At 42.5% G+C, this 13,236-nt stretch overlaps 1 protein-coding gene across 2 annotated transcripts in view; it reads left to right on the top strand.

Moving 5' to 3' along the window:
* Nucleotides 1-13,236, top strand: part of NHSL1 (NHS like 1) — a 255,484-nt gene that overhangs the window by 32,929 nt on the left and 209,319 nt on the right. The gene's annotated exons all lie outside the window — the stretch shown is intronic.

Raw genomic sequence — 13,236 nt, 5'->3', positions numbered from 1 at the left:
AGGTGCTTGTTGCTGCATATCACACACACCTACCATAATTCACAGATGCATAGATTGCACTACTCATTCTTATTGCAGCTCTGCACCTCCCTGCTGTTTTTTTTTTTTTGGAATGAGAATCATCACACTGCTAATTTAATTCTCTGGATTAGTGAACTATTGGCTTATCATTGATGTTAATGCAGCTGCCACCCTCTGTGCTAAAGCCCCTGCCCCCTGGTCATGTTACTCTCCCTCAGAGCTACAGAGGACTGTAATGCTGGGAATACATGGGTCATTTTTGCGGCAGATAGATGGTTAGATAGATAATTTCCGACATGTCCGCTCTCTCATTCGATCGCTTTGCCGCATGATTCCTGATAGAGGTGAATGGAAGATAATAAGAGAATAGAGTGGAGAATCGAGCGGCAAAATCGATCTAGAGGAGAATCGAGCTGAAGAATTGACCCGTGTATTCTCAGCATAACCCATTGCAGCCAATTCTGCTGCAGGTCAACTGCAATGAATGTTCAATGATCAATTAAAAAAAAAAAGTTTGAAAAGGAATTCAAGTACAATGAATACTAAAGGCTGTGTGAACTTGTGAAAAACATTCGCTAATCTTTATTTCCTCCAAAGCTGCACTACTGTTGTCTTGGATCTAATATAACTAGAGTTGGCACTCATTTAAAGAGGAACTGTACTGAAAATAATGTAATAAAATTGCTTATTTTTGGCATCATTAGATTGTAAATTATTTAGTCAGTGTTTGCCCATTCTAAAATCTTTCCTCACGCTATCCTTTCCATGATTTATGTCCTGAAGTTTATCATAGGGGGTGACCTCTTTAGTGCTGTCAGGTGCAGCTCTGGAATGTTTGTATACTTTGTTCCAAAGCCAGTGAAGAAGATAACCTGGTTTCACAGAATACTCTGGGAGAATTCCACATAGCTCAACAGACTGGGCTAAACACCACAGGGAGGGCAGGGCTACATACCAATATACAGCAATATAAATGGTGTTTTCAAATCCTAGTTCCCACAGATAAATGCCAGCCTATATAAGTGCATGGACAATGTTCATAAGACAATGAACTTCAATGACAGAGTGAGACGGTTGTGATACAAATCAAAGTGCTCTTACAGAAGCCACCTTTTAGCGCTTTCTTTTAATCTTTATTGAAAGGAAAGTGCTGTTTATTTTGTCTTGGAACACAATGGAGAAGCTCTTTTGTAGAAGGCTGCTAAAGTGGATAAAAGTGAATTAGCACAGAGAAGTGATTCTGCAGATTACTTTTCATCAAGGGTCTTGAAACAAAGGAGCAGAGTATGTTGCCTTTGATTACTCTGTTAATAAATGTTAACAAATGCCCTGAGCCAGCAATCATTTCATCTACAAATCTGTTGCTCCCACCCTGTTTCCATGTGAAAATGTGCTGTGTGTAGTGTGTGATACATCGATTGGGGATGCATAAGCTACTGCTGAGTAGTTTACAAATGGGGATGGTCAATGAAACGCAAATGTTGATGCAGGATTATGCAAATTTATGAATCATGAAAATGGACTACTGGCAATAGAATTCCATCTTGGTGGCAGATGCCCAAAACCGATTTAAACTGAATTGGTCGTGTATAATGGAGGTAAAAGAGAAGTCCGATTCAAAGAAAGTGTTTGCATTGGCCCACAAAATCAATGTGTATGCCTGGCTTACATGTGCCGGGAGTTGTGAGGCCTCTACACACCTGTATATGGACTTCTCATTACATTTTTACAATTTGGATATTTGCTACCCATGATAGCTTGTATGGCCCTCATTTATCCTGACTAGTGATATGTGAATAAAGGTTCCCAATGTGCTATTCCTCGCCGTGAGAAAGCTGGAACTGAGATAAGACGTCCTGGGATGACCTTGCTGAAATCGCTCTTTTAGGATCTTCTGGTAACGTGGTTTTTCCTGTGGTGTAGCTGGATCCCACAGCTGATTGTAATGTGATGAAACCCGGGAACTGATGATTCACCGATACGGATAAGAGATGATTTATAGTATGGAGGTTTTATCTCCAGATCATAGTGTGTGGAATGGAGGCAAGGCTGATCGATATCAATATATTCTAGTAGTTCTATGAAAACTGAAATCTACTGTTAGAATCTATCTCTGTGGCTCTGCCTCCCCTTTCCTGCTAGTTATTGAGCATTTCCATCCTGATTTGTAAACCGGATTAAAGCCTAACAGCTGTAACTTTTAGCATGCAGTAGTTGGCTGCAAGGCCTGTTTACTGAGTGAGACTTGGCTCCTTCTTCAGGGCTGTGGTGTGGCTTCCACAACAGCATTGTGCATAAAAGCCCCGCTACAGGCACAGTTCTCTTATGTGCATTTAATGCATTTTATAGGAAAATATATGGAGAAAAGGTCCTATAAGAATAATATAAATTATATGTATGTGTATGTTGCACCAGTTCATAGACCCTTGTGTCCTCAGCAACCCCATCTGTCTGCTCTCACTCCTAGTTGACATGGATTGATACTATGAGGGGCAGTGCTGCACTTCTACTGCCCAGAAGCGTGGGTGTACCTGGGACTGCTGGGGCCCACTGCAGTAAACAAAGGATGGAGAGGGTTGGACATTGAGGGTCAGCAAAACAGAAGTTTGAGGTTTAGGTTTTGAGAAGCCTATAATTTCACACTGAGATAAGTTACAATACAGACCAAATGGAGTTTCAGTCATAAGACTGTATTATCCAGAATGCCTGATTGTACACTGTATGGCAATAGAGACACTTGTCATGGTTTACTTACTTCCCTTCTTATTACTGGCTTGGTCACACAAGGTGTGATGCATTTGTCAAGTTGGATGGGGTTCTTTTTGAGAAGTAAACAAATAGAAGAGGTCTGTATGTGAGTTTCAGCACTGGGCTGCTGGCCAGAGTCCGCTGTTTACTGTGGCACTCTCAGGCTGATTCCTGTCCAACTCTCTCTGCCTTCATTTCACCAAGGCTCTGTGTGTTTAATTGAATTAAAAGACAAATTAAAATGCTCTGCACACATCTGAGGCATTGCTGGAAAAGGGGAATAAAAGAGCTGGGGTATTAGCTCACTTGCTTGATCATATCATTCTCGTTATAATTTCCACTCGGTCTATGTAAATATTTGGACAGACAGTTTCAAGCAGTAGTTATATTATTCTGTAGTCTTTGTTTTACTACAGAAGTTACAATAAAGGCTTTTTTTTATTTTATTTTTTAATCTGATTTAAAAGTTGAAAGTAAACTTGCCACTTCCTTCACCAAAATAAAAAAAAGTCTGCTACATAGATAGCTCAATGCTTCTCGTTCACCCAAGGCATCATATATTCAAAACGAGTATATAAAGTAGTTTCAACTGGACATCTTTTTGTGTTCTCTGTTGTTTTATCACTAGTACTAGCAGGTCGAATGAGGTGAAGGAAATGCCCAGACAACTGTGTATGGATTTTTCATTTTTTCCAGGTAACTTTTCTCCTGAAATTCCTTAATTATGCAGATATTGTTCAAGTAGCTTGACAGATTACCGTAATATTTTGCTTATGAACGGATCTGATGTGGAATCAGTCCCGTCTCCGTGGTAGTCATGTAGTGCCACAGCAACTGAGACTTTCTGAGTTTTCACCTGTTCACAACTGTTGTAACTGCTTTATGAATATGTCAAATCGAAGAGCGCACAAGCCTGAATTAAGAAGTTAAACACAGTTGCCATGAACCTTTTGCAGAGGATAGTATAAAACTTACATTTTAACTTGCTAAAACTGACTATAGAGCCTGGAGGTTGAACATGCATACAGGGCTGTGGAGTCGAGGAGTCAGGGCAATTTTTGGGTACATGGAGTCGGAAGTTTCATAAATTGAAGATAGGAGTTGGAGTTAGATGATTTTTGTACAGACTCCACATCCTTGCATATGTAGTAACTACAAACTGGCATGAATATAGGACCCTGTAGGGTTATAAATCAGGGCAACTGTCAAAGGAACAATTGCTCTTCCTTTCTTCACATTTGAAAATACAACATTAACCCAAATAAAACAACCCACATTTGGTCAATCATTTGATTGAATCTGCTAGAAATCAGTGGTGCTAACTATTCCTGATTGATTTCCGGACGATATTGGTTGATCACACCGGAAGGAACACTTTGGGAGGCCGGGGGACCTAGCAGGCAGTGCGCAGATTTTCAATAGATTTCAGAAAATCTGTGCAGTGTGTGGAGGGATTTGGTCTTAAGCCGCATCTACACGAGTAGATGCGGCCGCGATGCTCCTTATCAATCGAGCCGCTGATGCGGCTCGATTGATAAGATCCGACAGGACGGATCTTCTCACCGCCGATTCCCTGCTCGATCCCCGCGAGGGGACAATGGCAGGGAATCGTGCGGGAGATAAGCGGCGCCGGCCGGGACGAGCGGGCACAAGCGGTGAATCGAATGCGGCGCACGCGCGGCGAGCGGGGACGCGGCGGGCACGCGGAAGAGGCGATCCGGCGGCTAATCGAGCCGCCGGATCGCTTCATTGTCCCATGGTGTAGATGGGGCTTTATAGGTCACATTTAGATAATGATCTAACAGGGATCTATCTGTTGGTTACATTTATGGCCAGCGTAAGACTATCCGACGCAAAAGGGTCATTCCAATTGTGTTTCATGTAAAATTTTAAAAAGCGGGGTAAAAGGCTCAGGTTCTGGATGGTCTAGCTCAGGGGTCGGCAACCCGCGGCTCCGGAGCCGCATGAGGCTCTTTTTCACCTTCGGCGCGGCTCCTAGGCAGCTCCGGTGTCAGTGGCTGCAGCGCGTGTGATGTGTGCTGTCGCTGGCCGGCAGCCTATCAGAGAGGCCGCCGGACCAGTGCAGTGCAGGGCTTCAGGCGGCCATTTTCCCGTAGCCCTGCAGTGTAATGCAGGCAGGACCTAACGTAGGAAGAGGATCGTGGGAGTTGCGCGCCACAAGGTCGGGACAGGAGGAGATCGTGACAGGAGGTCTTCTGACTAGGTGAGTAATGGGTTTTTCTTTTCAGATCTGCTGAAGGATTGTGCATATGGGGGTCAGATCTGCTGAAGGATTGTGCATATGGGGGTCAGATCTGCTAACGATTTGTGCATATGGGGGTCATATCTGCTAACGATTTGTTTTATAATGGTTTTGCGGCTCCCAGTTTTTTTCTCTTTTCGGAAACTGGTCCAAGTGGCTCTTAAAGGTTGCAGACCCCTGGTCTAGCTCATGATGATTTCCATTGCCATGTGCTCTTGGCAGTTGTTCAAGACTGAAATACTTTCATGACTGAGACATGGTTTCTGACCTCCTACGATTGCTGGTTTGCCACCTGTGACACTGTTAATCTAGCTATAGTAATTTGTGAATCTCTCACGTGCAGACAGTATATAGATCATGTGTCCTAATGTCTGTGTTATGGATACCATACTTCATTTACGGTAGGTGAGTCGCTCATGTTTTGTAGCCAGAGCACAGTGTAGGGCAAACTCCTCATATGTTGTACGCTGCTCACCTGGAAGAGGCAGTGGGAAAAGTAAATGCTGTAGCTACATTATTATTATTATTATTATTATTATTATTTATTATTATTATTATTATTATTATTTAGTATTTATATAGCCCCGACCTCTTCCACAGCGCTGTACAGAGTATATTGTTTAGCCACTTATCTGTCCATCAGAGGGGCTCCCAATCTAATCCCTGCCATAGTCACATCTATGTATGTATTGTATTGTATTGTATTGTGTAGTGTATGTATCAGTCTAGGGTCCATTTTAGGCAGCTGCTAGGTAATTGGGTGACATGTATTACTGATGGTGTGCCAGTCATCTGAGACTGCAGCAAAGTGTTTTGGAGGGTAATGAAAATACATGCAGGCACTTTTGTAGAGCCTGTAATTAATACAATACAATACAATACAATAACATTTCTATAGCGCTTTTCTCCCATAGGACTCAAAGCGCTTAGGCTCTCTCTCTAATTAAGCAGCAGTACCCATTTACAAATGTTGCAAATACTGAAAATCCTGGATACTATTAAAAGTACATTTAGGGCCTGCAATAAGAATGTCTGGAAGTATCTAAGATAACGATGGTGTTTTTAGTGTCAGTGGTTTTCACAGAGCTATGGAAATGAATCTAAGTTTTGAAAACCACAAGACGCTATTAATCATGACAAAGTGCTGAAGTGGTTGTATCAGATGGTGCTTGCCGTGAAATGCTGCAGAGTATTCAATTACAATAGACAGAGTTCTGTATATACAGGAAGATGTGTCACATCCCTTTTCCACTTCCTACCAGTGGCATAAAACAATAACAACACACGGGAAACATGTCTCCAGCCGGAGCTGAGGAGATGGCATTATATTATCTCTACTACAGCAGTTCTGTGGCTTCTGTCGTAGGGAACACGTGACTCTGAAACTTCTTGTAGTCATCACATTGCTAGAAAACATGTCTTTGTAATAGCTTCAGCTCATCTTTGGTTTAGCAGCTTCCTGGGAGAAATGGTTTAATGCACATTCTGGGGCATTTCTTATTTTCACCAGTTGGTGTAGTACTAGGGAAGGCATTTGGATGATCAGGGTGTATCTTTAGTGCAACCCATTTTAGAAAAAAAGTTATGTTCCTCAGCCCCTCCCCTATTTTGAGAACGCACAAGGCCACTCTACCATAAGGTCAAACTGGGCAATTGCACAGGACACACATCGGACTGTAGAGATCACAAACTTACTGTCGGTACGGTATGAAAATGTAAGGGGCCCCACTCTCATTTTTCCCAGGGCTCTCATTTTACCCAAAACTGTCCCTGATAATGTAGCTTTACCTGTCTTTTATCACCTCCCACAAGCTCTCCTCTCCATCTCCATCTATATAAGGTATGTCAAACCAGTCCTTTGAGGGCCGAGGTCCTCACACATTTTTGACACAGCTCAAATTAATTGATGGGTCTGAATCAGGAAAGGTGTGGTCATCAGGTAGAACACATTCCTCTCTTTATCAGTCCATCCTAAACACTGGCATGGATCTGGCCCTCCACACATGAAGTTCGACACCTGTGATCTATATGAAAGGCAAGTGGGCAAGCCTTGCTATGGCGTCACTTCCGCCCTCCCTGCTTTTCTTTCCTCTTTTCATTTATCTCTGTTATCACCTGTATAGAACTACAAACCCCATAATGCAGTGGACCACCTCACTGCCGATTCTGTGGCAGTGCTCTGCAATGTAACAGAAATCCACTAAGAATCTCATACGGCAATACAAGTATTTTTATGGGGTTAGTAGGCATTTACTAGATACTTTACATATTTATTTTACCAAGTATAAAACTTTGCTGTATTGATCTGGGATGTTCCTAATGAGGTAATTTCTGATACCTCTAATAAATGCTTGATGTGAGGAACAGGTTATTCCAAGCCACTGTGAAGCTGTATGGAGACAGGGTGGACAGGGGGGTGTTGCATTTGTCTGGAACTGAAGTGGTTTGCTTGGGGTCAGGGAAAGAGTGCTGACAAGGTCCTGCTTGTATTAAATAGTAATCTGAGACTCTTGAAATCTTCTGGCAGTGAACCAAAGCTGGCTTGTGGCTTAGCCCCAGGATGGGTTTCAAATTACTAGAATATGTCATTAACCAGCTTCACATTTTTGTCACCAAAAAAAAAAAAAAAGACATCAAACAAGCAAAGATAAATATTCGCTACATTATTGAGTGGCGGCAGTCACCCTGTAGTTCCGTGTTTGCTCATGGAAACAGTGAGAACCCCTCTAAACAGATGAGGGGAAATTCTCCCCTCCAATGTACACTCAAAATAATTGGGCATCATTTAAAGGGAAAATTCATGATTTCTGATAAAAAAATAAATAAATCAACAACTTTACATTTATCGTTCGTTTGCGTTTTTTCGCAGATTCGGTTATAACTACCATTCATTATAATGAATTGGGATTACAAGGCGTTTCTGTATTTTTGTTGGAAACCATGTTTTGGGATTCCTCGATGAATGGCAATGCATGGATGGGAACATCCGACAGTGCAATCTAAGCACTTCTAAAATCCCCGTGAATTGCGCCCCATTGTATTTCCCCAAAACGCGGCTCACACTGAAGTGTGGGGAAGGGGTCTTAAGGTTCGTATACACGTCCGATAAAGATCGTTCGTTACGAACGATTCGTGACGTTTACACGATATTCAAATTAGACGGAAAAGATCGTTCGTAATGAACGATTGTGTACACACGTGAACGATATAAGTATAAAGTACTGAACGACGAACGATTAAAAAATGCGTGCGCAAACGGAAGTGACGTTATGACAGGCAATAAGAACATGCGTTATCGGACGATCTTTGTACACACTGCAACGATTGAACGATTATCTTTCGAAAAAATCCGCCGGGTTGGATCGGTCGGATTGAACGATAACGGTCGTTATCGTCCCAAAAAACGATCGTTGGAAAATTTGGAGCGCACGATTATCGGTCCAATTGTCGTTATCGTTCGTTTTTGAACGATCGTTATCGTACGTGTGTACTCAGCTTAACTCTGTGAAGCTGTTTATTTATGCAGCATGGTCGGAAGTTTCTAGGCAGTCTGTTCTCCACAAAGATACAGATTCCATACATGAAAAGAAATGCAATTTTAGCTTCCGTTTCAGAAATACATAGCTACTACTTGATATTTTTTAAAAACATTAAATTGCAAACATGAATAACAATCTCTAATTACTATATTTCTGATGTTATCCACGTAACTGCATGAGACTGTTAGTTGATTGCTCATTGTACTGAGCGGTGAACCCAAAAATGAGATGCCTACCTAGGTAGTGGGAAGCCTTTGGAGTGTGTCCTCCTCAGCACCACTGTTGCCGCGCACAAACTCCTGAACATATAATAGAACTTGTCCGATATGTTCTTGAGGCCGCAGTCATCCACGAGTGGCTCCGTGCTACCGCGCAGGCCGGCTGTACTTGCATAGGGAGATGCCCCTTACTTGTGCATAGAATTTGTTTTCAAACCAAAAGTAATTCCCAGATGGAGAGAACTCTAATAATTTTCGAATAAACAAAATCTGGTAAGTACAAAGATCAGAGTTCCGCTCCAAACGATCCATAATAAGGGAGGTGGCTCTGTCTTGTGGTATGACTGTATATAAGGATTTTACATCAGCCATACATAAAAATAAACTGGTGTCCTCATTTTGGTTGAATTCTACAGTAGATAGTTTGATGTTCATTTCAGTAAGGCTCAGGATTACACTGGAAGACACTGGAAGATCTAGATGCTTCTCTCTAAGGTAAGTATCTAACTTTTGTTTTGTTTACCACCTTTGGTTTGCTTTAACCACTTGAGGACCATAGGCTTATACCCCCTCCAGTGACCAGGCTATTTTTTACAATTTAGACCACAGCACTCGCTGCAGGGCCACACAACCTAGCACACAAGTGATTTCCCCCCCTCCCCTTTTCTGCCCACCAACACAGCTTTCTGTTAGCTATGTTGGTGGGCTCTGATCACTGTTGGCATATAAATTCTCTTTTTTTAAAATTATTTTTATATACCTCCCCCCGCCAGCCAATCACAGCAATTGACTGTCATAGGCATCAGCCTATGACAGCCAATCGCTTCTATGCCTCCCAGTACAGTTCTGCCGTAGATCGCAGCGCCATACAGTGTAAATAGACAGTGGTTTCGCCGTCTAACAGCCTTCTAGCCATGATCTGGAGTGGAGATGCACGCGCAATCTCCTGCAAAACCCCGCCCAAGGACTTCACACCAATTGAGCAGTCCTGGGGCTGACGCCGCGTTTACGCCAGTTGGTGTGGAGCGGTCGGCAAGTAGTTAATGAAATGCAAATGCATGCAGTAAATACATGTTGGTAAGCTATTCATCAATACATAGGTCCTGTAGTGTACAAACCTGTAGCTCAGATACATGCCTAAAGCTCAGATACATTCTCCGAAGCAGTAGTGCAGGAGCATAAAGTACATCGTGTTTGAATTAGCACATGTTCATTCAAGGTTAACTGATGTTTCCCATTAGCTTAATCATCTGTTAGCAGTGAGACTTATTTTTCAAAGTGTCTGAAAAAACAATTCTCGGCACTCCCTTTTGGCCCTGAGAGTAGGAACGGTAGAATGTGATTTATCGTAATGCACAGCCAGAACAGTTGTTTTTTCTGATGCTTAAAGTCCACTGTGACAGGGAAATGCATTTGTAAATCCTTTATGATGGTTTTTATACCTCCAAAACGTGGCTACACAGCTGCGGGATAGTGTAATGGAGGGCAGCCAAAGTATAAAGTACATGCCCATTCGGCAGTGTGGTTATGCATTTGGTTAAATCCCCAAATGATCACCGATGATGGTATTGGGTGAGAGTCTACTGTACTTATAGGAACTCCTCAATGTCTGTTGCTACCATGCCAACGATCTGAAGCTTGCTCAGCTGACTCCTGTTTTCATTGCCTGTAGTGATTATCAGCAGACACCACATGCTTGGCCTCCTCTCCCTTTTTCCATAGGACAGCAGGGAACCTTGTCTGTATTTAGATTGCTGGAAAACTGTCATCTAAAGCAATCATGAAAATGGTTAGTCAAGCCATCTATCCTTACAGAGTACCCATTAAGTTCATGGTGAACAAACAATAAAGGTAACCAAAAAGCCCCCTTAAAAAAAATGGTGCGTATGGTAAATATAAGTTTGTTTTCCTTCTACACACTGACACAGTTCTGGATGTGTTTGACTTTCAGGGGCATAAAGGAATGATTTGCATATTCGGTAGTCATGCATCACAGGAGATCTTTCCTGGTCACGCAAAGCTATGTTGTGGCTGATAGAAAATAAACTCATCTTCCAACAGCAATACAGATAGAATAGAGTTTAGTTTGAAGCAGAGCTGTGGAGTCGGTACAAAGATCTTCCGGAGTTTATGAAGCCACCGCCTCTGAATCCAAATCAGACTCCAGGTACTCAAAATGCCTCCGACTCCGATTCCTCAACTCTGACTCCTAAGCCTAATACTTACCAGGGCTGTGGATTTTGTCCAAAAATCATTCGACTCCCAACTCAGACTTCTCATTTTATGAAATTACCGACTCCAACTCCGGGTACCCAAAATTGCTCCGACTACTCGACTCAGACTCCAACTCCGACTCCACAGCCCTGGTTTGAAGGACTGTTTGCAGGTTTTTTAATCAGCATCACTGCATTCAAGATTGAAGCATTTTATTGTCATTGTGTAAAACGAATTTCATGACAGCCCTACAGAGCATGTAAGAAGCATAGTGATAGTAAAAAATGTAGAAATTATACAAGTAAGCCAAATGTTTAAAAATCTGACCGCTTATTTTCCCAGGCAGGGCGGCAGCAGCGCACTGTGGCCAGCAGCGCGGGACCCGGTGGTTGGGGAAAGCCGTCTCACTGTCGGGATAGGCGTGGCTGAGGTTCAGTAGGCGTGCAGCGTCATTACGCGTTTCGGCGCTCTGCGCCTTCGTCAGATGACGCTTGCACGCAAAGCGGAGGGTTTTAAATCCACCTCCGGTGGTTGTCATGGTAACGGAGAAGCCATGACGTGGTTACAATAAAATAACTATTTAGCACAACCACTCCGGTGGTTGTCATGGTAACGGAGAATCCATGACGTGGTTACAATAAAATAACTTTATTTAGCACAAACTGGGGCGGGCAGAAGTCTTTGTATCTAGACATAGGATGGGGAGGAACCTTTGTCCTAAATATATTTTTTAATTATTTATATATTTCCTCAGGTCTAGCCTAATGAGGTTGTTTTATTATATTAGAATTTTATATTTACATATATGCACATATATTTTTAGATGATGATTTTGAATTCTACTTTTTGCATATCTGCTTTAGGATTGGTGCACTTGTAGCACTAAGAATTATGAATTTTTACTATTCTAGTACTGTTCTAGTACTGTTTTAAGTTGTTGCATGAAATTGCGCTCTTAGCAGCCCCTTAGGGGGTTACTTTGTCTTGTATTAATCCTGACATTGTAAAATTGTACTAGTAGATTGTTCACATAGGTGCGCGTAGTGCACTGTGAGCCAGCACCGTTGAGGACAAAGGTTCCTCCCCATCCTATGTCTAGATACAAAGACTTCTGCCCGCCCCAGTTTGTGCTAAATAAAGTTATTTTATTGTAACCACGTCATGGCTTCTCCGTTACCATGACAACCACCGGAGGTGGATTTAAAACCCTCCGCTTTGCGTGCAAGCGTCATCTGACGAAGGCGCAGAGCGCCGAAACGCGTAATGACGCTGCACGCCTACTGAACCTCAGCCACGCCTATCCCGACAGCGAGACGGCTTTCCCCAACCACCGGGTCCCGCGCTGCTGGCCACAGTGCGCTGCTGCCGCCCTGCCTGGGAAAATAAGCGGTTGGCTTTACCGCTGAGAAGCGCTTTTAAACTTGTATTCTTGTGAGTATAACATTAAATTTTGCAATAAAAACCAACACAGGTAATGCACTATTGTGCGCTCCATTTCTTTTATAGATAATTCTCCTTGCCCTAACACTTGGAGCGGCACAGTACATTATCTCCCTAAGTAAAGAAGACTGCTTATGTGTGACTGCAACCTCCAGATAGGAGCGCAAGGATTTTCGTTGTTTTTGTTCAAATGTTTAAAAATGTTGTACACAGAGTTTACACAGAGTACACAGAATTACTTCAAAGAAGATTCAGTTTGTAAAGTTTATGGCAGATGGGAAAAAGCTGTCTTTGTGTGTATGGGATTGAGCGAAAATTTCTACCTCCTGATAGCTGCTCAAAGCGTTTCCAGGGTATGAGCGATCTTTGATATTTTGGCCCTTCTCCATCTGCTTGAGGGAGCATACAGTAGGGACACACTTCTAGATTAGCTATGATCCATGATACCCAAACTGGACATTTCAATATGTTACGATTCCCAGTCCAAATTTGCATGCTGAGAAATGGACGGGAATCGCAGCAGTGGAAACCAGGCCGATTTGTGAATTCTTTAGCTGCCTCCTCTAGCTATCTACTAATTATATCCCACTTTCCCTGACCTCCGTTCAAGAGATGGATTACAGTATGTGTGTTTTTTAGTTGGGAGAGTTTCTCACTATTCTTTCCAAACCTGCTATCTCTTTTAGCAGATAACTATAAATCCTAGAAGAGGCTATGTACATATGCGTGTGTTTTGTCTGCTGAGAACATGTGATGACCTTTGGACTGTGTATGATAGGGAACTCTTGTCTGG

This window comes from Hyperolius riggenbachi, chromosome 4 (assembly GCF_040937935.1).
Source record: "Hyperolius riggenbachi isolate aHypRig1 chromosome 4, aHypRig1.pri, whole genome shotgun sequence".
Lineage (NCBI taxonomy): Eukaryota > Metazoa > Chordata > Amphibia > Anura > Hyperoliidae > Hyperolius > Hyperolius riggenbachi.
The sequence above is the reverse complement of the archived record's forward strand: the minus strand, read 5'-3'. Positions and strand labels throughout refer to the sequence as shown.